Genomic DNA, 26,533 nt, shown 5'->3' on the forward strand with positions numbered 1-26,533 from the left:
AGACATGACAAGTTGTTTTTTAAAATTTTTTTATAAAAGATTTTATTTATTTATTTGACAGAGATCACAAGTAGGCAGAGTCAGGCAGAGAGAGAGAGGAGGAAGCAGGCTCCCTGCTGAGCTGAGAGCCCGTTGTGGGACTCGATCCAAGGATCCCGGGATCATGACCTGAGCCGAAGGCAGAGGATTTAACCCACTGAGCCACCCAGGCGCCCCCATACAAGTTATTTTTGATAGATATATATACAATGTATTTTCCAGTTATAAGAAAAATGGTTCTGCTATGTTTAAACTTTTTTTTAAATTACATAATTTTTTAATTAAAATTTTATTTTTTAATGTTTTACTTTTCTTTTCTTTTCTTTTTTAAAGATTTTATTTATTTATTTGACAGAGAGAGATCACAAGTAGGCAGAGAGGCAGGCAGAGAGAGAGAGAAAGAGGGAAGCAGGCTCCCTGCAGAGCAGAGAGCCTGATGCGGGGCTCAATCCCAGGACCCTGAGATCATGACCTGAGCCGAAGGCAGCAGCCCAACCCACTGAGCCACCCAGGTGCCCCAATGTTTTACTTTTCAATATACTACTTAGAATATAAAACCTATTCCATTTTGTAAGAAGTTTAACCATTTAAAAAATGGTAATTTTCTCATTGTGTCTTCCCCTCACATTGCTTTATTTTGAATAAAAAATTTCACAATAAACATAACTGATGCTTTCCTTCTGATGGTCCCTCTGTTGGTCATAGTGTATATGAGCCATGACAATTAGTTTTACAAAATTTATTGATGTTTGTTGATATGTTTGATCATAACTAATTTTCCCTCCCTTATCTAGATTCCCCAGCTTTCAGACAGGTGGACACTTCAATAAACCATACCCAAGGGATGTATCAAGTACTTCTTAGACATTCTCTCAGATCCTTGAGGTCTCATTTTGCCTAGGGATTTGCAATAGGTTCTGCCAGAGGCACCACTGTGACAACTGATGTCCATGGTCTATCTCCTGCTAAGCTCAAGAGGTACCGGGTTTCCCAGTTTATCTATACAATTAATGCATTCCAGCAAGTTCTTTTTTTAAATATTAACAAACTTATTTTAAAGTTTATATGGAGAGGCAAAGACTCACAATTGTCAACATAGTGTTGAAGGAGAACAAAGACTGAGGACTGACTTCTAAGTTTACCATAACGATGGGGCACCTGGGTGGCTCAGTGGGTTAGGCCTCTGCCTTCGGCTCAGGTCATGATCCCAAGGGCCTGGGATCGAGTCCCGCATTGGGCTCTCTGCTCAGCAGGGAGCCTGCTTCTCCTCATCTCTCTCTCTGTCTGTCTCTCTGCCTATTTGTGATCTCTATCTCTGTCAAATAAATAAATAAAAATTTTAAAAAAAGTTTACCATAACGATAATTGTAAGCAAGATATTGTAATACCACAGAAAGACTAGATTAAAGCAACAGAATATATATTATCAATTATATTTTATATTTAATATAAAAGCAAAAGCAATACAAGAGAGCAAAATACAATCTTTTAAACAAATGGTTCTGGAGTAATGGTGAAGCTAAATGTAAAAATATAAAATAAAATAAAATAATAAAATAAAATAAATCCAGGCAGATATCATACACTCTTCACAAAAATTAACTCAGATTGGATTATAAACCTAAACATGAAACATGTAGAAGGTAATACAGAAGAAAATTTAAATGACCTTGGTTTTGGCAATAACTTTAGCTACAAAAGCACAAGCACTGAATTTAAAAATGTCTACTCTGTGAAACACAATGCCAAGAGAATGAAAAGGCAAAGCACAGACAATGAGAAAAAATTTCCAAAATGCACATCTGGCAAAGGACTGTTAATCAAAAATACACAAAGACCCCTTAAAACTCAACAATGGGGGAAAAACCTGATTAAAAATGAGCCAAAGACCTTAGCACATACCTCACAAAAGACAATATTACAGATGGCAAATAAGCATATAAAAAGATGCTTCACATCATATGTCATCAGGAAAATGCAAATTAAAACAAAAAAGAGACACCAGTACATACCCAGAATCCAGAGCACTGACAACAGAACACGAAATGTTGGTGAGGATGTGGAGCAACAGGAATGTTCTTCCATGTCTATTGAGAATAAAGAATGCAAAACAACTTGGCAGTTTCTTACAAAACTAAACATATTCTTGCCAGATGATTCAGCAGTAGCAGTTCTTGGTATTCATCCAAAGAAGATGAAATCTATACCCACAAAGATGTCTATAGTACTTTTATTCATAACTGACAAAAGCTTGGAAGCAACCAAGATATCCTTCCATAGGTGAAAGGAAAAATAAAGTGTAGTACAGGCAAACAATGGAATATTATCTAATGTTAGAAAAATGAATTACCAAGCCATGAAAAGATATGGATATAAATATTTAATAAATATTTGATTTTAGGCTTCGACCAGTCTATCAATAGTATTAGTATATTTAAACAGTGAATGTTCAGCATTGATGAATTTACCTAATAAAATATTTTGGGTTCAATATTTTAAATACTTCAACCTCAATGATTATATTCCTAATAATTTTGAATTGGGGTAAATAAACCTTAATTTTTTGTAACTTGTTTCTTATTGCAAAAGAGCTCAATGAAATTTTAGAAAATAAAAATTTACAAAAAAAAAGTTTAGTTTACTATTGCCAAATAATTTAAAACTTTATCTTATATTCAAATACATATATTTTTCTAAATTGATTTATATGCTACTAAACCCAAAAACTTTTAGTTATACTAGATTTCATATCATGCAATCAATGCCACAAATCCATCTGACAATGATTAGTCTTAAATAGAGTTAAGATGGGTGTTATTACAATTCAAGATGGAAACAAAGATAGTATAACAATTGGTGTTACATAACTTTTCCGTTTTGATCAAGTTACTAATCTACAAAAGGCTTTTATCAGTGACAGACTTGGGAATTTAACAAAACTTTTAAACTAGCATGTGCGACTCATTCCTAGAAAACAACACAATCAGTAGCACTTTATTTAGATTAAATCATGACTATTTCTCCATTTGAATAAAAAAGGTAGCAACCCCAATAAGTTTATTGAACAGGAAAAGTTGAAAGGCTATAATGCTCCTAAGGAATTAAATGATCCAGTCATGAATTACAAAAAAAGGATATAAATTACCAAAGTGTTTGTATAATTGTAATGTACAACTGCCCATTATCGTTCAATAGTGTAGGCTTGTACAAGAACTCTATAAAAGAACTCCACTTCTGAACTGTGGAAAATATGTTCCCTTTCTCCCTATATACAACTATTAAGCCATTCATTTAGCTTTTAAAATATCCACTTAATATAGGCTTTATACACATTTGAACAGGCAGCAGGGCTCTATACTTATTGCTTACATTGGAAGGATAGACTTCTAGCGTAAGAGGTAAAGCCCATAAAGGAGCCCAATAATAACAACAAAATACAGTTTAGTGAGCCCTTACAATCTGCCAGCTACCTTTCTGAGAATACTTCAATTAATAAAACATATAAAATACCTGACCACAAAGAGCTTACATTCTTTTGAAATATAATAGTGAAATAAACCAATAATAGAGGGGCACCTCGGAGGCTCAGTCCTTTGAGTGACTGCCTTTGGCTTGGGTCATGATCTCAGGGTCCTGGGATGTAACTCCCCAGCAGGCTTTCTAGGCAGTGAGTGGAGTGTTTTCTTCTTCCTCTGCGCACCCTCCCAATTCTCTCTCTCTCTGTCTCAAATAAGAAAATAAACCAGTAATAGAATAATGATTGATGGTTGATGGTGATGAGTGTTACAAAGAAATACAAGAAAGGTAAAAGCCATTGCAGAATGCTGGGATGAAATTTAATTTTATTTTGTGTTGGGTGGTTATATCTCATTTAGGAGATGTTATTTGCACAAAGACCCAGGAAGTGAAGGAGAGTGTTATACAAATATTAAAGGAAAAGATTGCTCTAGGCAGAGCAAGTAAGTATATAGACTTTGTGTGAACAGCTTGTCTGTTACTTTTGAGGAAAAGCAAGGAGGCCAATGAGGAGTTCATAGTGGTGGAGAGAGGAAGAACGTATTGATGTATGACCTTCTAGTACATTGAAACGCCTTCAGTTTTTATTTAATATGAAAGGGGAAGATACCAAAAGACTTTCAACAGCAGAATAAAATCATCTGACTTGATTGTTAGGTTAAATTGCTGTACCAAAATAAATTTGCAGGTAGAAAGGAGTGCAGGTGTGTGGAAGTGGGGTTATCAATCAAGTCAATAATTCAGGAACATATGATGGTGTTTTTAGCATGCTGGGTGGTAATAGAAGTGGTGAGGTATGGTTTTCATTTTGTATATATTTTGATGATGAATATTCTGGTGAACAGGATGGGGTATGTGCAGGACAGACAATATCAACATTTATTTTACCTGCACAAACAGAAGGGTGGAGTCTTCATTCCCTGATATGGAGAGAACTCTGAGTTCAAATGTTCTTTCTCATTAAATGGCATAGTGATGATGAGGATTTAGTCAGACAGTGAAAGAGAGCAGTAAGCATAGTGTTAAGCGGTAAGACATTATAATACATTAGAACATCAGAAAACGTTGTGTTGGATCATCTGTTTATGTAAGTAAATAAATAAATAAAGCTTCCTGGGGTTCTGATAGAGGTAAAGAAGACTGCTATATGATCCAAAAGGGCACGTGCACCAAATGTTTATGGCAGTAATATCCACAATAGCCAAACTATGGAAAGAACCTAGATGTCCATCAATAAATGAATGGTATATATGTATATATATATACGATGGAATACTATGCAGCCATCAAAAGAAATGAAATCTTGCCATTTGCGTTGACATGGATGGAACTAGAGGGTATTATGCTTAGCAAAATAAGTCAACCAGAGAAAGACACTATCATATGATCTCCCTGATATGAGGAAATGGAGGTGCAATGTGGGGGGTTTGGGGGACAGGAAAAGAGTAAATGAAACAAGATGGGATTGGGAGGGAGACAAACCATAAGAGACTCTTCATCTCACAAAACAAACTGAGAGTTGCCGGGGTGGGGGGGAGGGTAGGGAGAGGGTGGTGGGGTTATGAACATTGGGGAGGGTATGTGCTGTGGTGAGTGCTGTGAAGTGTGTAAACCTGGCGATTCACAGACCTGTACCCCTGGGGCAAATAATATATTATATGTTAATTTAAAAGAAGAAGAAGAAGAAGAAGAAGACTACTATAAATCAAATGCTATGGTGTTCAGCAAAGAGTGTGTAATCAGGCATATTTTATTAATGTAACCAAGTAAAAAGATGGTCGAAAATTAGAATAACAGAAAACATAAATATCAGAGATTTTAAAAAGAGATATGGGACAGTGTAGAGAATATAGTCAATGATATTATAATAGTGTTATATGGTGACAGATGGTGGCTATATTTGTAGTGATCATAGAATAATGTATGGAGATATTGAAAACCTGAAACCAAATGACACTGAATATCAATTATACTCAAATAAAAAATAGTAAAAATTAAACATTTTATTTTAAAAAGAGAAAAAGAGGGACAAGAATTTGAAAAGTGAATTTCAAAAAGAGTAAAGATGAGGCTAAGACATACTCTGAACCTTGAGGAAAACACCATTTTGAAAATTCTTCCCATTTTCAGAAAATTCAAATGAATCAATACCATAAAAGAACCCATTTTAACTGAGAGATGTAATGAATGCTCAAGAAATAATTTTATGACAGGATAATTCTTCCCTATGAAACAGCATACAGAAACCAGGGGAAACACCTGGAAGCAAAATAAACTATACTGAAAATAAAAATTAGGAAAAAGATAAATGATGAAAGATAAGAAAATTAGACCTGCGACAGAGACCTAGTGAAGAGAATTTTTAGCTTGTGGTTTAATGTTAATATTTTGAGGATAATCTAGAGTTCATAACTGCCTTGAGGCAGGCTGGTTGTAGGCAGTTTAGGCAGACCCCTAAGATAGGCCTCCTTTGGGCAGGTGGTGTTGGAGGAGGCCATTGGGCTGGACAAAGACAAATCCAACCATTTGACTAACGTGTCTGTGAAGATGTTGAAGTCAGATGCAACAGAGAACGACCTGTCAAACCTAATCTCAGAAATGGAGATGGTGAAGATGATTGGACAGCACAAGGACACCATCAACCTGCTGGGTCCTGCACACAGGATGGTCCTTCGTACACTCTCATGGAATATGCCTCCAAAGACAACATACAGGAGTACCTGCATGCACAGAGGCCTCCTGACCTGGAGTACTGTTACAATATCAGCCACAATGCAGCAGAGCAACTCTCCTCCAAGGACCTGGTATCCTGTGCCTACCAGGTAGCCTGAGGCATGGAGTACCTTGCCTCCAAGAAGTGCATACACCAAGACCTGGCCACCAGGGAAGTGCTGGTGACAAAGGACAACATGATGAAGATCTCAGACTTCAGCCTTGCCAGAGATATCACCACATCAGTTACTATAAAAAGACAACCAACAGTGGACTGCCTGTGAAGTGGATGGTCCCTAAGGCCATGTTTGACCAGATCTACATCCACCAGAGTGACTTCTGGTCTTTTGGGGGTGATCCTGTGCAAAATTTTCACTCTGGGAGCCTCCCATATCCTGGAGTGCCTGTGGAGGTGGTTTTCAAGCTGCTGAAGGAGTCATTTGATGGATAAGCCAATAAGTGCACCAGAGAGTTATACACAATGATGAGGGGTGGCTGGCATGTGGTACCTTCGAGCTGCTGGTAGAAGACCTGGATCATACTGTGGCCTTGACCTCCAACCAGGAGTACCCGGACCTGTTCTTTGCCCTGGAACAATACTGTCTATGCTTTCCCAACACCCAAAGCTCCACCTGCTCCTCAGAGAAGAATTCCACCTTCTCTCATTTGCCATTGCCCAGGGAGGCCTATCTGCCCTGACACCCAGCCCAGCTTGCCAATGGTAGACTCAAATGACTAGTATCCCTATTACTCCTGTACAGATTCCATCATAAGCTGTAACCCTTACCCCCCATCCTCCCTGAAAGACTCAAGGCCTTCTCCTTTGCCCCTTTCCTACTGGCAGGAGCCAGCTGCCTACCTGAGGCCTTCACCCCTTGAAGTGCACCTCTCTTCCCCTTCCTTCTCCTCATCCTTACAACCTGCTCATGAAAGAAAGGAACAGAGAGGCAGGTACTTGCTCGTGGCTACTTCCTTCCCTCCCATATGTTGGACCAAGACCCCTCCCTGTCATCTGGTACTGCCTGGACGTCGAGGGAGTTGGAGATGAGGCATGCCAGTGAGAGCTGATGGAGCTTTCCTGTTTTGGTTTTGTCTGCTTAGCATAACATGTAAGACTGAGTTCTGGTGGCAGGGACCTAGTCCTTGGGGCTATAGCACTAGCGAGGGGACGTCAACTGCTCTGGGCCTTGGCTAAGAGCAACCCCTGCTCCAGAGATATGGTGCCAAGGGCTTATTAATTTTGATACTAATTTGCTTTGCTGACCAAATACCTGGTATCAAAAGATGGGAAGGCAAAGACTGGAAGCAGTGTTGTGACCATGGGGTCCAGCCCCAAACTATGAAGAAAACACAAAGTGTATAAATCTGAGTAAGTATATATTTACACACCTTTTTAAATAGGTTGTTATCAAAGATTTAATCAATGGGTAATATGCTCCTCGTGGCTGGGAAGCATCAGTTGTCATATATTAAAAACAAAGAAAAGAGGTGTCTGGGTGGCTTCCTCCATAAGTGTCCCTTCTTTTCAGGTCATGATCCCAGGGTCCTGGGATGGAGCCCCACATCAGGCTCTCTGCTCAGTGGGAAACCTGCTTCTCATTTTCCCTCTGCCCTGCTTATAGTTCCTCATCCTGTCTCTCTGTCTGTCAAATAAATAAAATATTTAAAGAAAATACAAGAAAGAAACAATATGTTTTTAAAATGTCTTTTTTTTTTTTTAATTTTCGAGGGGTGCCTGGATGACTCAGTTGTTTAAGCAGATGTTTGCCTTTGGCTGAGGTCATGATTCCAGTGTACAGGGATCCAGCCCTGCATGGGATTACTTGCACCCCAAAGAGCTTGCTTCTTCCTCTCCCTTTGCATGTGATTCCCCCTGCTTGTGTGCTTCTTCTTCTCTATCTCTCTCTCTTGCTGTCAATAAACAAAATAAAATCTTTTACTAAATAAATAATTAAATAAATTAATTAATTTCTAAATCTACTTTCACTTTAGGTCCCTTAACAAAAATTGCTACTGCTTTATTTAAAAAAAAAAAGATAATTTAGAAAGATGCTTCCAAAGTTAAAAAGCTGTTTTGTTTCTTTGTCAGGATTAAATATAGAAGTGCTTTAAAAAGTAAAAGAAAAAATATGCTATATTAACCCTAATCACACTATAACTTTGGTGGTTATATCAAGATAATGAAAAGTGATTTTAAAGCAAATTTCATTATCAGACATAAAGATCAAGTCAAAATTACAGAAGAGTAAAAGGATGAATTCATCATGGAGTATAATAATTCTTGACTTTTAATACTTAATAACAGATTTGGGGATATATAGGGAAAAACTAAGAACAAAAATCATAACTTCTACCTTAGAAGAGAAATGGAAAAAAATTTCAACACCCTTATTTTAAGATTATATAAGATTATATAGACAAGTGGTCATCAAATTGGTAAGTTATGTAAGACTTGAACAAAATTATCAACTAACTAGATATGCTTGATATTACAGAGCACTCCCAACAACCGCAGACTACCTATATCTTAAGCCATGATTTTCTTTGCAAAGGTCAACATTGATACTGTTCTAGTCATACCTCCATGTACCAGGAAAGAAGTAGCATATTTCTTGAAAGACACAGCTATCAAAGCTCCATTGAGAAACCGTAAAGATGGAGAAGGGATTTGCAAATTATATATCTGATAATGGACATCTACTCTGATTATTAAAAAATGAATAAAAATAAAAAACCTTACTAATAACCAAACAAAGTATCCAATTTTACATGTGAAGAAAATTATTGAAGAGACATGTCACCAAAAGTATATGGATGGCTTAAAAGCACATGACAAATTTCTCAACATTTAGACATTAAAGAAATACAAATTAAAATCATAATGAGACATACTTACATATCTATTAGAATGGCTAAAATTATAAAGGCTAATTGTACTTCGTCTGAGCTAGATTGAGAAGCAACAAAAAATCTAAACTGTTGTTGGCATATATCATGATACCACCACTTTGGAAAATAGTTTGAAAATTTTTTTAAATGCAAAATATGTTGCAGATACACAAATAGCCATTTTACTTCTAGGCATTTAACCAAGAGAAACAAACCTTATGTTCATACAAGGACTTGTATATGAATTTCATAGCAGCTTTATTTTTAAGAATTGTAAACAGTGGAAATGTTCATCAATGTCCATCAATAGAGCAAAGACGAATTATGATCAATAAATTAAAGAGATTACTATTCAACATCAAAATGAACTATTTAGAATTGGAGATTCTCAAAGTAATGATGCTGAGAAAAGAAAAGCCAGGCAATGAATAGTATATACTGTGTGATTCCATGACTATTAAAAATCTAGAAAATACAAATTTATATATAGTCACAGTCATCAAATATATTGGTGTGATGTTAGTACCTTCTTCTGTGCTCCCATAGCTTCCTACACTTGGATTTCCGAGCATTTGTTACACCATGTGAAAATATGAACTCTTTTTCTTTATTCTGTCTTACTGGAATAAGAATCCTTGAAATTTTATGGACATTTGAACTCTCCGTTATTAGCAGAAATTCTATCACACAGTAAGTTTCCAAACATAAAAGCCAGAGTTTTACAATGACTTCTAAGCTTTTACATGATCTAGCCACTCATTTAACCTCTGTGACCTCTTTCCCTGCTACTCTTCAGTCACTCACAGTGGCCTCCTTGCTATTCCTCAGATATGCCAGGCATGATCCAACCTTATGGCCTTCAAGATAGCCAATTCCTTTGTCTGGAGTGACCTTATTGCTGATAGTTCTGGGCAAATTCATCACCTTTCCATACCTTTGTTCAATTGTCAGCTTCATTGTAACTGCCCTGATCTTCCTATTAAAAATTTTAACTCCCCATCCCCTGCCTAGCAACCTTGATTTTTCTCACCCTAATCGAATTTTTCTTTTTCCCCATTGTACTCATCATTTTTGAATGCACTATGCAATTTTTATTAAGGTTTATAGCTTTTAATTGTCTCACCCATGAAAATAAAAGTTCTATAAAGCCAAGTATTTCATTTACCAGTGTAGTCTGAAGTAATATCTGCCATATAATAGGTTCAGTAGACAACTGGTAAATTTCAAAATAAATTAATGTTGAGAGTATACTGAATTTCATAAGTCATTTCAATATTTTTCCAAAAAATAAACTATGTAAAACATACTTTAAATTTGCTTTCAAAATATTTTATAGCATATAATGGACAATATACATAAGCCTTAAAGAAACAATCATATAAATAACCATTTCATACCTGCTTAAAAATTGCATAATACCACACTCCTAGATCCTCTCTGAACGCTCTAAAATAACCCTTCAAAGGAAATACATTTTTAAAAATAACAGATTTTTTGTCAAATAATTTAATAAAATAAAAGTTTCATTCATCTATGTAGATCATAATAAATGTTTTTAATAAGCATGAAATTTAACTCTGAAGTGTGCTAAAATGAAACCACCTGCGAAGGGTGAGAGAACAAAAATAAACATCATTTTTCAAAATAAGAGGAATTTATTACCTTTGAATCCAAGCATGTGGATTTGTTCAAACTGGCAATAAAGGAATATGGAGACACAAACCATAGAAAGTCATATTTTAGATTTCTAAAGACTTCAAAGTGAAGAGTATACATTTTTTAAATGCTACATAATGACAAAATGACAGGTTGTGACAAATAGCATTTTAAAAGCTCTACTCATAATGGAATGGAAGGTGTCATTTCCCTATAATTTTATATATATCATTAATTTACTATATCTGGATACAACATATTACCAAACAGATGTTCATCAAAGACTAAATCATTTTTAATGGAACATAATAATTTGAACCTACATGTATTAATCATTTTTTTCGATCTAACATTTATAGTCTCGCTAAACATTTTATCAGTTGTCAACTAAATTCAAAAAAAATAGGATAAAAAGTCGTGTTTGGAAAAGTAGATTTTTTTAAAATTTGCATTTAAATGAAAATATTTGCTGATATTTTTAAAACTTTAAATGTAATTTTATATATATCTGACCTATCAGATGATATAAAATTTTTGGAGAAAATATGACATATTTTTTGATCTTGGTTGAAGGTATTAATAAAGAGCAACTGTTTGTATTATTTGTATTGTGATATCTTAGTTAATAAACATGAATAACCGGTATAAAATATGCTTTTAAAAAATTTTATTTATTTACTTGACAGAGATCACAGGAAGGCAGAGAGGCAGCCAGAGAGAGAGGAATGGAAGCAGGCTCCCTGCTGAGAATAGAGCCCACTGTGGGACTCAATCCCAGGAACCTGGAATCATGACCTGAGCCGAAGGCAGAGATTTTAACCCACTGAACCACCCAGGCGCCCTAAAATATGTTTTTTTTATATAGAATTATAGTTCTTGCCAAAATATGGAACTAGCTGGAACTGAATGCCTCCTTCAAAGTCAGCTCCGGAGAAATTATGCAAGTGTAATATGGAACTATTTCAGATATTAACCAAAAATAAAGAAATGATTATAAATTCCTTAAAAGATTCAAAGTTGCACTTGACTGGTATGTTTCAAGCTCTATTCCTGGTTTGAAGACAGATTTTAACAGGCCTGTCACTGTAGAAATCAGCTGGATGTTTAGAGGCTATCAGAACTGTACAAAAACCTTGAAGGGGTAAAGACTTGAAAATTCTTTAGAGAGATTAGCTCCCTAAGGCATTATTCCTCCACACATTTTCCTCCAATCAATTAAGACTGATGGATGAGGGGCACCTGAGTGGCTCTCTCATCACGTGGGTGGTGGGTTAAGCCTCTGCCTTCATCTCAAGTCATGGTCTCTGGGTCCTGGGATCCAGCCCCACATCGGGCTCTGCTCAAAAGGAAGCCTGCTTCCCTCCCTGCTTGCGTGCCTCTCTGCTTACTTGTGATCTCTCTCTCTCTCTCTTTCTCTCTCTCTGTGTCCAATAAATAAATAAAATCTTTAAAAAAGGCTGATGGATGATAAATTATGAAAACTGCTCCCTCCAAATGATGCTTCTTCATAAGGATTTAAGAATTTAAAATTGTAAGAATTTAAAATTGAAACTTGATCGTAGGATTTATCTTATAGAATAACATCAAGTGAAGGCAGTTATTATTAGTTCTGAAGTATTTGTGATTCTGAATTCTTGGCCTCATTAGTAATTTTATTTTTAAATTCTCCCATGGAGTGGTGATTGGCCTTCAGTCTTTCATTGATGTACATCATTGGGTCAAATGAGATGTGTGTGCCCAGAACTATATATAATCTTCTTTGTATTTCACTGGAGATGGCATTTCTGAGTTTTGTTCAATTGAATTTGGACAGATGTTTTAATAGTCACTTCTAGAGTTGGCCCTGGAGAATATCTTCCTTGTTTTCTCTTCCCGATTCTCTGAAAAACCCTGACTAATTCACATTATCACAGTGATATCACAATTCAAGTTTTTCCAAACACTATAGCTGCAAAATAGAAGGAAGCTACTCAGAATGTAATGCTATTGTGAATGATTGAGAAAGAAATCATTATTATAATTAAGCTACCAGGTTTCAATGTATTTTATTGTTGCTTAGAATATCCTAGCATATCCAGACTTTACAGAGATTTTATGATCCTAAGAGGAGCTGAACTCATGGATCAAAATAACTATGCACATAAAAAGTACAATTACTTACCTAAAAAAGATGATGTGGTTAACTTTATATGGCAATCCAAGTGTTATTGGAACAGGAATTAAAAAAATAGCTTAGGGGCGCCTAGGTGGGGCAGTGGATTAAGCCACTGCTTTCAGCTCAGGTCATGATCTCAGGGTCCTGGGATCAAGTCCTGCATCAGGCTCTCTGCTCAGCAGGGAGTCTGCTTCCCTCTCTCTCTCTCTCTCTCTCTCTCTGCCTGCCCTCCGTCTACTTGTGAATTCTTTCTGTCAAATAAATAAAGAAAGAAAATCTTATAAAAAAAAAAAAGAATGACTGTACTTTAAAAAAAATAGCTTAAAAGGGGCGCCTGGGTGGCTCAGTGGGTTAAGCCGCTGCCTTCGGTTCAGGTCATGAGTTCAGGGTCCTGGGATCAAGCCCCACATCGGGCTTTCTGCTCAGGAGGTAGCCTGCTTCCCTTCCTCTCTCTCTGCCTGCCTCTCTGCCTACTTGTGATCTCTCACTGTCAAATAAATAAAAAAATATTTTTAAAAATAGCTTAAAAGTATATGATAAAATAATGATATACATATACAAAGAAAAGATACTATACTGTGAATATAAATTAAGTGAAAATTGTTGAAATAAAGAATACAATAAATGGAGACTAAGATGAATATAGCTGTAAAATGAATAAATGAGTTGGGAAAAACAAACAAACAAACAAATTAATGACTCCTGCCCAAATGCAGCAGAAGAGAAAAAAAAATAAAGAAAATATTTAAATAAGTACTGAGATGAATTTTGGAGAATTAAAGACAGATAAAAGATACCAGACTTAAAATGATGCCGAACATGAGAAATCAGAAACAAAAACCACACACACACAAAACCACTCATATACATTATGGTGAGTTTTAAGAATATCAAAAGCAGAGAAGAGCATAAATGATGCCCAAGAGAAGAACAGATCACCTAAAATGTACAAGAATAATGCTGACAGCAGAATTCTCAATAGTAATAGCATATAAAGGTGACAGCTGGGTGTTTGTATAGATGGAAAAGATATTTGAAACTAGATATTATACATCAAGCCAAATTATTGATTAAATTTGAGAGCACAGTAAAAATACAATGAAGCATGTTAGGTCTTAGGACATTTATCACACAGAGACACACATTTTAGAAAACTTCCTTGGAGGACAGCTCAATTTAGATAGAGAAAACAGAATTATGTACTCAAAGGCCCATTTTAAAGGAAGGATTGAATATAGTCTGCACTGCAAATATTCTTTAATCGTATGTTCTGAATTTCCTAAATTTAAGAAGTATTTGTTCAAATATTTATCTTTAAATAAACCCTAGGAGACTTTTTCTTGGATTCTGGAAAATCAGTCCATTTGGATACAAATCTTTTTGCCACTGATGGAAATTTTGATAGCCCTTAACTATGGAATGCCTAATGTATTGTTACAGCAATTGTAATTTGCCAATACATGGGTGATGTGTGTGTTTATTTTTATTTATGATGGTTTTACTCTTCTATGAGAATTTTAAGTACACATAATTTTAATAAATTATGATTGGTTGAAATTTATCTGAGGTTTTTTATAATAAAATGAATTTTGTTTGAACTAAAGAAGTGCGTCTCCATTTTTTTGTTTTAAGAGTAGACTGGTCTTTAAAAATTGTCCAAAGAAGTACATTATATTCATTATTAAATTTGATAATATACAATAAAGTATTTATGGGCATATGGAACCATATCAAATTCTACTATTAATTCATATTAATAATTACCATAATAGGAAAAAGGGATATTTTTCAAAATGAAAATTAGCGTATTTTTCAGAATATGATATAGTGTTATTCACTGAACAGAGGGAACAAATGTCAAAGTTTAACACAGTTTACAGAATGTTTTAACATAAATTGAAATTTAAATCTGACCATATTTCACAGTTTTAAGTAAAATGGTAGCACTTTATATCCTTGAAAAGTGGTAAGTGACCCAAAACATTGCTTAGAAAAACAAATTTAACACTACACTAGTCTGAGATGGTTAAGTGATGGTACAACTTGCCATTGTGTATCATCAAATGGTATATTGTTTTCTTTTGGTCTTGTCATTATATTTTATTTTAGCCATTCTGGTAAGTGTGTAGTGATATCTCAGTGTCATTTTAATTGCATTTCCTTGATGTCTAATTATGTCAAAATATATTATTTTGATGTTTAATGTTCTGAGCTTTCTCAGTTCAAGACCATGAAGCCACTTAGGAAAAAGACAGTTGCAGATGCACTCATAGACCAACTCTTATTTAGAAATAAGAAGAAACATTACTACCCATTCCAACAAAAAATAGACTTGTTATGCAGTAGGGATTTTATAAATTACCTGACACAACGTATATAGGAAGATGAAATGGGACAGGCGGCTTCTTGCAGCTATATACAACATCATTTTAATTTCAATTTTCAGTATAATTTTTCCAAGGTATACACAGAATATATATTTAATGTAAATTGTGAACGTTTTCAACTCTGTATATGGAAATTAATCAATTTTAAGTTTACAACAATCAAAATTAACGGAAGTTTATTTTAAATTAGTTAGCTTTCTCTGCATTGCAAGACAGAATAATCAAGAATTGTTAAGAAAAAAATAATCTCTGTAAAATTACCGGGGGTGCATTATAAAGTGTTCGGTAACTGATCAAACTCACAATTTGGATTGAATGGCAAGTGATTTTTAAAATCTGGAACTTATTGTCAATTTTTTTTTCTTCATTGTTTCTTAATAAATTACTGTGTTCATTTGCATGGAAGTGAAGAAAAAATGCATGACATTTCATCTCAACACTAACACTTTTAACTGGCAATTCTGAATGTACTTTACAGCAGTGTCACAAAGTAAAGATCAATGATGTTTCATGAAATATTTTTTATAATTCTCAAGGAGATAGGGAGTTTGTGCAAAAATGCAAATCACTTTGCAACTAAACACATTGTTTATTTCAGCTAATTTTAAGAAAATATGCTAAGACTCTCTCAAAAAATGAAGCAATGGTTTAGGTTTTCCTTCAAACTCCTTATCTAATCCTGAACCAACAGCACATAGTTCAAAGAGCAACTAATTTGAGCAGCTCCAATTTACACGTTTCCTAACAATGCTTAATTTAGTGGAATTTCTGTCTAATTCTGTTAATTTGATGTAGTGAAAGACAAACATTCAAAAAAATCATTCTTAATTTATATAGATTGCCAAACTCTGCATTTTCTGAATGACGCCCAGGAATGTATTTTAAAAACAAAGAAACAATGGCAGAACCACTATAAGGTCATCTCTAGGCCGAAAGTGACTCAGAGCCTATATGACTCTCTCCCTGGAAGTATACTGTAGGCACTGAAACTACTACCCAGGACCCTGGGATCATGACCTGAGCCAAAGGCAGAAGCTTTCACCCACTGAGCCCCCCAGGCGCCCCCAAAATAAATTTTAAAGTGAATTATGCACCTCTAAGTTCAGAGACAATAAACATCAACCAACACAATTAATAAGTTCTATTTCTTGAAATTTCGGGAACATTGATAGTCTCATCTCCTAGAAGAACAACAGCTAAAATTTTTGGTCATGGATTCTTGCTAAATATCACTTTCCCAAAGAAAATTAATGTTATGAATTTTCATTGATTGTTATTGATCATGAAGAATATAACAACCACGATAAAAAAAAAGTAGGAAAAACATGATATCTCATCTGTAAGGGCATGTGGAAAGTAGGAAATGCTAATAAAAATAACTACCATTATTTCCTAAGTTAACATAATATAACAGAATAAAAATATTTCATAACAATATTTTATAGGCTCATTCTGATAACTCTTTTCTACATTCAAATTTAAAGGTTGAGGCATGTGATATATATTACACAAAAAACATCCCAAGGAATTTGTTTAAAAAAAAAACTCTTAATAAAGGACAAATCCAAAGGAATTTTTTTCTAATTTAATTAACAAATTATGAATCGACTTACCTATTTCATCACAATTTATCAGGCACCAATAATATTTTTTAATCGTCATACCTGATGCAATAGTTACCATCTTTCAGACATACTGATCACCAACAAGCAAATAAACAAGAGCACCGTAGCTTAAGATCTACCTGCATAAATATAGGACTACTTCAGGCAATCTCTTCACCACAACATAGCAATGAATAGAAATCATACATGCTCTGTAATGGACATACAGATGAGATAGAAGGGGATGGGTGTTAATATATGCAGAATCTTCATTAATTACATTGTAAAACATAATATGGAAAAACAGAATACAATTTTAGAAATACCCAGGTCACCATCACCGTTTTATTTTTACATGTGTAGATAAGGAGTTTAATAAACAATCCATGACTATTCAACTTCTTATATTTTGAAAATTATAGCAAAAGTAACAAACCTAGGAAATAGAAAATTGTATCTATCTGCAAAATACAGCTTTGCCAGTATGGTAGAGGAAAAGCAAAACAAAATATGTAAGAAAAGTTTAACATTTCACAAGAGTTTTACTTTTATTTTTTTATTTATTATTTTTTATTTTTCATTTATTTATTACTTCTAATTTCTACTTTATTTTAATGAAAATGTCATGACCATAACAAAAGAGCAGAATTAAACCAACATGAGAAATTATTTTTTCATAAGTTATAATAAACTAGCTTGGTGATTAATTCAAAAATTATATTACAAACTTCAGTGTTCTTGCAGTAAGTATCACTGCATAAACAAATGAGTCAGGAGTCATAAACTAATGATGATTCTAAATGTTATTTAGAGAGACATCCTGTTCTTAATATATTTCAAATATTCTACACAAGGCAAAGTGGATCCATGTAATCTGTAGGCAAAATAAGATTTTAGAGAAGTATATATTTCCAACAGTATTTATAAAATATTACCTTTATGTAAGGCATCATCGTGGACTTTGTGGAGAACACACAAAGGAGTAAGAAGTGGCCCTTCAAGAAACATATACAATATCAAGGTTTAACATGAAGCAGCATGTCTTCTCTAAGTAAAAAAACAATGTACCAACTGACTTTACTGAAACTTTATATTTATTGCTCTCGTTTTAGGTCATAGTGTCCTTCTGCATGCAGGCTGCTATAACGGACATGATATACACTGAATAGCTTATAAGGAACAGGAATTTATTTCTCAGAATTCTAGAACTGAGAAGTTCAAGATTAAGGAATGGGCAGATCCAGGGAGAGCCCACTTCCTCATAGATGGCTATCTTCTCACTGTAAACATACATGATGAATGAATCAAGAGAACTCTCTGGGGTCTCCTTTAAAAGGACTGTAATCCCACTTATGACCTAGTCACCTCCCAAAGGCTCCTATGTTTTAATACTATCACTTCCAGAGTTAGATTTCATAATATGATTTTGGGAGACATAAACATTCACACCATAGTATATATAAACAAAAAAAGACACAAAAACAACAAACAACAAAAATTATTTTAACTACCTATTATTTTCAACTACATAAAATGTTAATTTTTTTCTATATTATATTAAATAACTCATTTGAGTGATTCACTTATATCCAATGCATCTGAGTGCAATTAAATTTGCTTACCCAACATATCCAGCAGCACATTACTTCAGACTATCCCATTCCCCACCTTACAGGTTTTACCACAATTAGAAGACAGGGGATAGAGGATAGATAGATAGATGTATATGTAAACACACTTGTACATACACATATGCATATTTTTTCCTGTTAATGATACTCATGCAAATAAAATTGAAGCTCAAGGAAACCTGTCTTGTGTGTTACTTAATATCCAGTTTTTAGTCAACATCCAAAAACAAATAATCCAATAAAAACATGGATAGAAGACATGAACAAGTGTTTCCCCAAAGAACACATCCAAATGTTCAGTAGATACATGAAAAGATGTCCATCATCATGTATCATCAGGAAATTACAAAGCAATACTAGAAAGACATACCACCTCACACCTGTCAGAATGGCTAAAATCAACACTACAAGAAACAAAAGGTGTTGGAGAGGATGTGAAAAAGTAACACTTGTGGGGGCTGCCTGGGTGGCTCAGTGGGTTAAGCCTCTGCCTTCAGCTCAGGTCATGATTTCAGGGTCCTGGGATCAAATCCCATATTGGGCTCTCTGCCAGGCATGGAGCCTGCTCCCTCCTCTCTCTCTCTACTTGTGATCTCTCTCTGTCAAATGAATAAAATCGTAAAAAAAAAGAAAAAGTAACAATTGTGAACTGTTGGTGGTGATGCAAACTGATACAGCCATATTTGAAAACAGTATGGAATTTCCATAAAATTTAAAAATAGAAGTCCTTTGTGATCCAACAATCCTGTTGGTGTGTATTTACCCAATGAATATAAGAAAACTTGTTCAAAGGGATCCTGGCACCCTATGTTTATAGCAGCATTATTTGTAAAGCTAAGATATGGAAAGAGCCCAAGTATCCATCAATTGATGAATAAATAAAGAATAAGTGGTATGTATATACAATGGAATATTATTCTGCCATAAAAAAGACTGAAATCTTGCCATTTGCAATAACATGGATGGAACTAGACAGTATAATGCTAAAAGTGAAATAAGTCAGTCAGAGAAAGACAAATACCTTTACTCATATATGGAACAAAAGAAACAAAACAAACAAGCACAGGGGAAAATAATAAGACATAGAAAGAGAAACAAAGCAAGAAACAGACATTTCATTACGGAGAGCAAACTGATGGTTACTTGAGGGGATCTGAAAGGAGTGATGGATTAAATAAGTGATGGGGGTTAATTAGAGCACTTGTCATGATGAGCACCGAGTGCTATATGTTATATTGTACACATGAAACTAATACAACCATATATGTTAACTAACTGGATTTCAAATGAAAACTTTTTTAAAATCCCAGTTTTTAGCTTACATTCTGGCTTACAAAAGGGATTTAGTCAGGAATTTGGAGATTAGTTAATGAACAAATAAGGGGTGAACAGGCAGTTGTTAGATAAAATTACTATCCTTTCTGGCATGATCTTATACCTTTTATCTAGAATTATTTTTAGCACTTTAGACTCTTCCTATTTTATTTTGAGTCATTAAACAAAAATTTCCTCAAAGGACCTTAGACTCCATCCAATTTGAGCAACAGTGTGAGAGAGGAAATGGTGTCCAGGAGGAAAAAAAAAAAAGATGAAACTACTTTTGTTTACTAGTGAATGCATAGTTCTTCCACAAAAGAAGCTCTAAATGGTCATAGCTCCAGCTTTATATGTGTTCAGTCATATGTTCAGAAGTAGGTAACACTATCAAAAAATATAAAGCATCTGAGATTATTTTCCCTTATTTGAAAGCTGGTGTATGAGTCTTCTGTGGTTTCTTGGGTGTTGATAGAAGATGCAGACTCATGGTTCAGAAATAATATAGTTTATTATTCACAGCAATAGAGGTAGCCAGAATATTAACAGTATTTGTGTGTGTGTGTGTGTGTGTGTGTGTGTGTGTGTAGGGGTGGGAGTTATATTTCAGTTCTGAGCCTCAGTTCCCACAAGAAGAATCAAAACAGAGGCAGATAATATTTGCAAACACAACAGGTTAAGTTAAAAAAAAAAAGATACTATTTCTGTCTTCCAAGTCTATTCAATACAACCATCTTCAAAGGATGGTCTATAACAAATAATAAATGCAGAAATGTAAGCAGCCAATTGAAAAGTGTCTCCCAAGAAACACACTTTGAGAGTCTTCATTTGACAAAAATACTATAGGATATTACATGGATCAGGTGCATTGAATACTGGAAGGTTAAAATTACAAGGGACCAAATATTTGTAAGCAGTTCTGGCATCCAGTAGAGTTCAAATAGGTTTTATAAGATTGAGGAAAGAAGCCATCAAAACCTGGGCCCAGGGGCGCCTGGGTAGCTCAGTGGGTTAAGCCTCTGCCTTCGGCTCAGGCCATGATCTCAGGGTCCTGGGATCGAGCTCTGCATCAGGCTCTCTGTTCAGCAGGGAGCCTGTTTCCCCCTCTCTCTCTGCCTCTCTGCCTACTTCTGGACGCTGTCTGTCAAATAAATAAATAAAATCTTAAAACAAAACAAAACAAAACAAAAAACCTGGGCCCACTTTTCCCAAAAGTATGATTCTGATTCTAGTCTCTATGATGTTATCCCTTGAAGACAATGTCTCTAATTGAGTTGAATTAGTTTACTAAAGAGCATACCCCCATTTGTTGTAGGAGATGAACAATATGCAAGGGGCAAAATGCCACAAGGAAGACACCTGGTTCACAGTGGAATATAGAATCAGTTCCTTTGGGATGATTTTTTCCACATTTGAATTCCAACTTAAGGGACAATAAGAGTGCCTTCTAATAGATTTTAAATAGAAAATGACAATGGAAACCTATACAAGATTATAAAATGGGAAATTTCATTTAGATAAGCAATAATTTCAAAGTCATCTTCTTAATATTACAGACTCCTCACATAATCATAATTTTATTTTGGTATTATTTGGTAATTTCAAATATAGTAAATATAAAGAATTTACCTCTGTAATTATAGCGAGTCTGGTCGTAGTTTAATGGCAACAAAACTTCAAGTTAGAAGTATGGTTTACCAATTATTAATACATTTGGAAATGGTGTGTCATCTTCACTCCACTTGTCTCACTAAAACAGTGAGCCAAAAAAAGTAGGTCCAAGCTGTTTACTATGGTCAAAATGGGTTGCTTTTGCACTTGGTAATGAAGCAGTCATATTCTGGAAGAAGAAACTGAGGCTATTAATATTTTCAACTTATTTTCAGAAAAGGAAAGAAAGGATAATCTAAGCTAAAGCCAAAATCTTACACAAGGTGGCAGGAGAATGATCTTTTCCCAGATAAAGGGTTTTTCAACTTAGCCATGTTAGGAGGAAGAAGAGATGAGACATTGTGGACTTGACTAACGTTTGTACACTGTTCAAAAAGTTTTCAAAATAATGTGTATTATTTTTATTCTTTTAGTTGAGACAGAAAAAACAAACAAACAAACAAAAAACCACTAATGAGCTTACTCTTAAAAGGAGTTAAACAAGAAACTAGTAAAGATTGAGTGTTAGGTATTGTCCCCCTCCTTTTTTTTAAAATTATGTTGCTAGTTACCATACAATACATCATTAGTTTTTGAAGTAGTGTTCCATGATTCATTGTTTGTGTAAAACACCCAGTGCCCCATGCAATATGTGCCCTCCTTAATACCCATCACCAGGCTCACCCATCCCCACATCCTTCTCAACTTTAAAACCCTCAGTTTGTTTCTTGGAGTCCATAGTTTTTCATGTTTCATTTCCCCCTCCAATCCACCCACTTCATTTTTCCTTTCCTTCTCCTAATGTTCCATGCTATTCCTTAGGTTCCACAAATAAGTGAATAAGTGAATAAGTGATGATTGACTTTCTCTGCATGACTTATTTCACTTAACATAATCTCCTCCAGTCCCATCCATGTTGATGCAAAAGTTGGGTATTCATCCTTTTTGATGGCTGAGTGATATTCCATTGTATCCATAGATCACATCTTCTTTATCCGTTTGTCTGTTGAAGGGGGTCTTGGCTCTTTCAACAGAATGGCTATTGTGGACATTGCTGCTATGAACACTGGGGTGCATATGGCCCTTCTTTCCAGTAAAATAGAGCTAGCCTATGACCCAGCGATTGCACTACTGAGTATTGACCTCAAAGATACAGATGTAGTGAAAAGAATTAGGTATTGTTAAGGCACAAATGCAGGGGATAGAAGTTATGGTACAGAAGAGGGAAGGGCAACCACATGGCAGAGTAGAATAAAGTAGCTCAGGAAGAAATTAGTCATATCCAGATATTGTAAGGCATGTGGGGTTGGCAGGGAGAGCATGAGAAATCATGAGAGAAGAGAGAGAAAATGGACCAGGCAGGAGAGGTTTATAACATTTTAACATCTAAGGTAAGCATATGCAAAGCAGAATAGGGAAAGAAATAAAAGATTTTATAAGACTCAATACATAAGGAATGATGTGGAGGACACTGGGAGATGGAGAGAAGTGTGCTGGGGGAAATCGGAGGGAGAGACAAACCATGAGAGACTGTGGACTCTGAGAAACAAACTGAGGGTTTTGAAGAGGAGGGTGGCAGGTGGTTGGGTGAGCCCAGTGGTGGGTATTAAGGAGGGAATTTATTACATGAAGCACTGGGTGTGGTGCATAAACAATGAATTTTGGATCACTGAAAATAAATTAAAAGAAAAAAGAAGACTGACTACAGACATGGACCTCAGTGTAACACAGATATGGAACTCACTGGAATAGCAGCCACTTCCCACCGACACACACAGACTATGATAATAATAAATAATAATGCAATTAAGAAAATTACCTGCCAAATAATTTTTCCTCTTTTTTATTTTTATGATTATTATTTTTATTTTATTTTTAAAGTTTTTATTTAAATTCCAGTTAGTTAAAATAAGGTGAATATTAGTTTCAGGTGTACAATATAGTGATCAACACTGCCATACAATGGCTTAAATAAAAAAATGAAAAAAAAATTTTTAAGATTTTATTTTTAAAAACCTCTACACCCAAGGTAGATTTCAAACGTACAACCCCAAGATCAAGAGTTACATATTTTACTGACTGATCCAGCCAGGCACCCCAACAAATAAAAATTTTATAAAATTGTTGAGTTTGTGGGAGTCTCATTTGCTCAGTCAGTTAAGTGTCTGCCTTTGGCTCAGATCATGATCTCAAGAGTCCTGGGATCGAGCCCCATATTGCTCATGCTCTCTCTCTCTCTCTCTCTGGCTTTGCTCTTAAATAAATAAAATATTTTTAAAAAAAATTGTTGAGTTTGTTTAACTAGTTTTAAACTAGTAGACAGAGATGGAGATAAAGTAGGATGTCATGGCAGGGAAAAATACAACTTACACGTTTTAAAAATAAAATGCGCAATGCAAGTTACATCACTTCTTTTATCACCACACTGGGACTTTCCCTACTGAGTTGTTGTAATGTAAGGACCTATTTTATATTTTTATATTTTAGCAAGAGGCTTTCATTGAGGTTAATCCTTAAACTGTCCTTGCTCCCCTTCCCCCAGGGGATTCACTTAAAAACAAGTCCTGGAAATCAGCTCCAGGTAACAAAGCCCATATACAAGGGTGGGTCAGGCCAGGTGAAGACATCAATCAGCGGGAGGGGGGGCGGTGTTTGCATATTGTCTCCCTAGATACTAAGGAGTATGCCCCACTCCTCCACCCTTTGGGAACCGTTTTGGCACCAATCCTAATCAAGGTGTAATAGGCTGGGTCAAATGTCTATACTAGGGTAAATTGAACCTCATTTGGTCAACTAGCCTCACTGTGGAGTTTCCTGTGTGTGTTAAAATCTCATTGGTCACCTATGCATGGCCAGGCCTGACTGCATGGCCTTTGCCCTTAAAAGCTAGACTGTGAAACAGCGAAGGGTTGCCTTCTCTCATAAGAGGTGTGGCCCCGAACGTTCGGTTAGATTCTTGATGCTTGGCATGAAATAAAGCTTTGCTTGACCTTCGCTTTACATCAGTCTTGCTCCTTTAATCATAGACCCATTATTGGGGCATAACAGTATTAATCTTATAGTTATAAGTCCACAATGCATCCATCATCCATTCTACCCCTTCACATTCCCCTTTGGACAGACCCATGATCTAGAACAAGCCTTATTTTATAGTGCCTTGTAGGAGATTTTTGCTGCTGCCTAAATTGCCTACTTTCCTCTCACCATTACCACGGAAATTGGGTCCACTGAAACAAAGGGGTAGTGTAAGAAATTAACAACTTCCAGAAATCTCTTTAAATAATAAAGTATAAGATAGTGATACCTTTTTTCTGCCACATAACCAATTCTTGCAAGAATAAGGTCATATAAGAGAATTTACAACACATGCTAGCATTTTCCTACTGGACCCAGATCATTTGTATGTTTCTCTGTCTCTGAGAAATGTAGCTATTTACATGACTGAAACCTACAAATTGTTTGATATGACTACTAATATCACCTACATTATTTGAAAGCCTGTTTAAGGCTTCTGAAATACATAAGTTTTGTAAACACTTATTAAGCATCTTGTATATATCAAACACTTTAAAAATCTCTGCTTTAAAAACAAAACAAAAAACTCTACCTCAATGGAACTTTGAGTCTGAAAAAGATACAGGCAATATACAAGGCAACAGATAGAATAATTACATATTTGATTATATACTCCGAGGATGTCACATTAAATTGATATGAAAATGATGAGAAGGATCTGGATTTCTTGTCAAAATTTTTTGCCTTAAAAAGAAATTGATATTTAGGGAAAGTTGATACTGAAAGAGGTCCTGTGTCAACCAAAAATGTTAAACCATGATCTGACTAAACTTTCCAGTTGTGATCATTGCTTTGTTTAGCTGTCTTATATTAAGACTGAATTTAGTAATTCAGTCTCAGATTTCAGTAAGTCTTTTTTTTAATGATTTTATTTATTTATTAGAGAGAGAGAGGGAGGGGCAGAGGGAGAGGAAGAACCAGACTCCTTGCTGAGCAGGCAGTTGATGCAGGACTGGATCCTAGTACCCTGGCATCATGGCCTAAGCTGAAGGAAGACACTTAACCAACTGAGCCACCCAGGCACTCTAGACTGTAAACTTCTTAAAGGTAAAAACGTTTATTCTTCTAGTAGTTCCACAGACATTTCTAACATCCATAAGAAAGCATGCACTGATGTAAAATGCCAGCAAATCAAATTATTTAAAAAAGAAAGAAAGAAAGAAAAGATATATCTGGATAAAGAGAAAAACAGAAAATCTAATAATACATTGAATTATTAGAGCAAAGAGTGGAGGAAGAGAAAATAAATATGAAATAGAGATTTCCACTAAAATAAAAAAATTGAATAAGGCAAGAGATTTAGAAAATTATTATGACAGACTTGAGAAAAAAATAAAATAGGGATTTTTAGAAAATAGCAATGAATGAAAAGGTACATTGTTCCTACCTCTATAATATTAGCTGTTTGTTGTTGTTGTTGTTGCTAATTTACCTATTTAAGCTAATAAACAAAGAAAGGTTTCATTTAGGGATAAGTTTTCTATATATATATATTTTTTTCCATTTAGGGATAAGGTATATATATATATATATATATATATATATATATATATATATATAAATATATATATATATTAATTTTCATTGTTAGAAAATGTGTCACAGAAAGTGTTTAAACTTTAAGATACAGATGCAACATGTAACAAACTACATTGTTTGAACGTCTAATTTGTAAATGCTATTAGAGGAAACTTGGTGGAAATGTCCTTATGTGGTTGTGTTTCTGGAAATAAGTATATTTATTAATAAGGAATATTTTAAAATTATGAAATGACCAGGAGTGGACAATTTTCCTAATCCTATCAGCCCTTTGCAGCTCTTTTATTAGCCCCCTTCAGGAATATCAGCTTTATTTATCTAATTAAATTTTATATTAATGTGCTTTTGACTTTTGGCCTTTCTCTT

At 34.9% G+C, this 26,533-nt stretch overlaps 1 long non-coding RNA gene across 1 annotated transcript in view; it reads right to left on the reverse strand.

Moving 5' to 3' along the window:
• Positions 1-1,948: 1,948 nt before the first annotated feature.
• Positions 1,949-26,533, reverse strand: part of LOC131808276 (uncharacterized) — a 162,012-nt gene continuing 137,427 nt past the window's right edge. The window contains exons 3-5 of the long non-coding RNA XR_009344763.1: positions 17,894-17,953; positions 3,616-3,759; positions 1,949-2,126 (exon numbers count right to left, since the gene is read on the reverse strand). This is a non-coding gene — a long non-coding RNA (uncharacterized LOC131808276). The remainder of the gene's footprint in view (positions 2,127-3,615; positions 3,760-17,893; positions 17,954-26,533) is intronic.

The sequence above is a fragment of the Mustela lutreola genome, chromosome 9 (genome assembly GCF_030435805.1).
Source record: "Mustela lutreola isolate mMusLut2 chromosome 9, mMusLut2.pri, whole genome shotgun sequence".
Taxonomy (NCBI): domain Eukaryota; kingdom Metazoa; phylum Chordata; class Mammalia; order Carnivora; family Mustelidae; genus Mustela; species Mustela lutreola.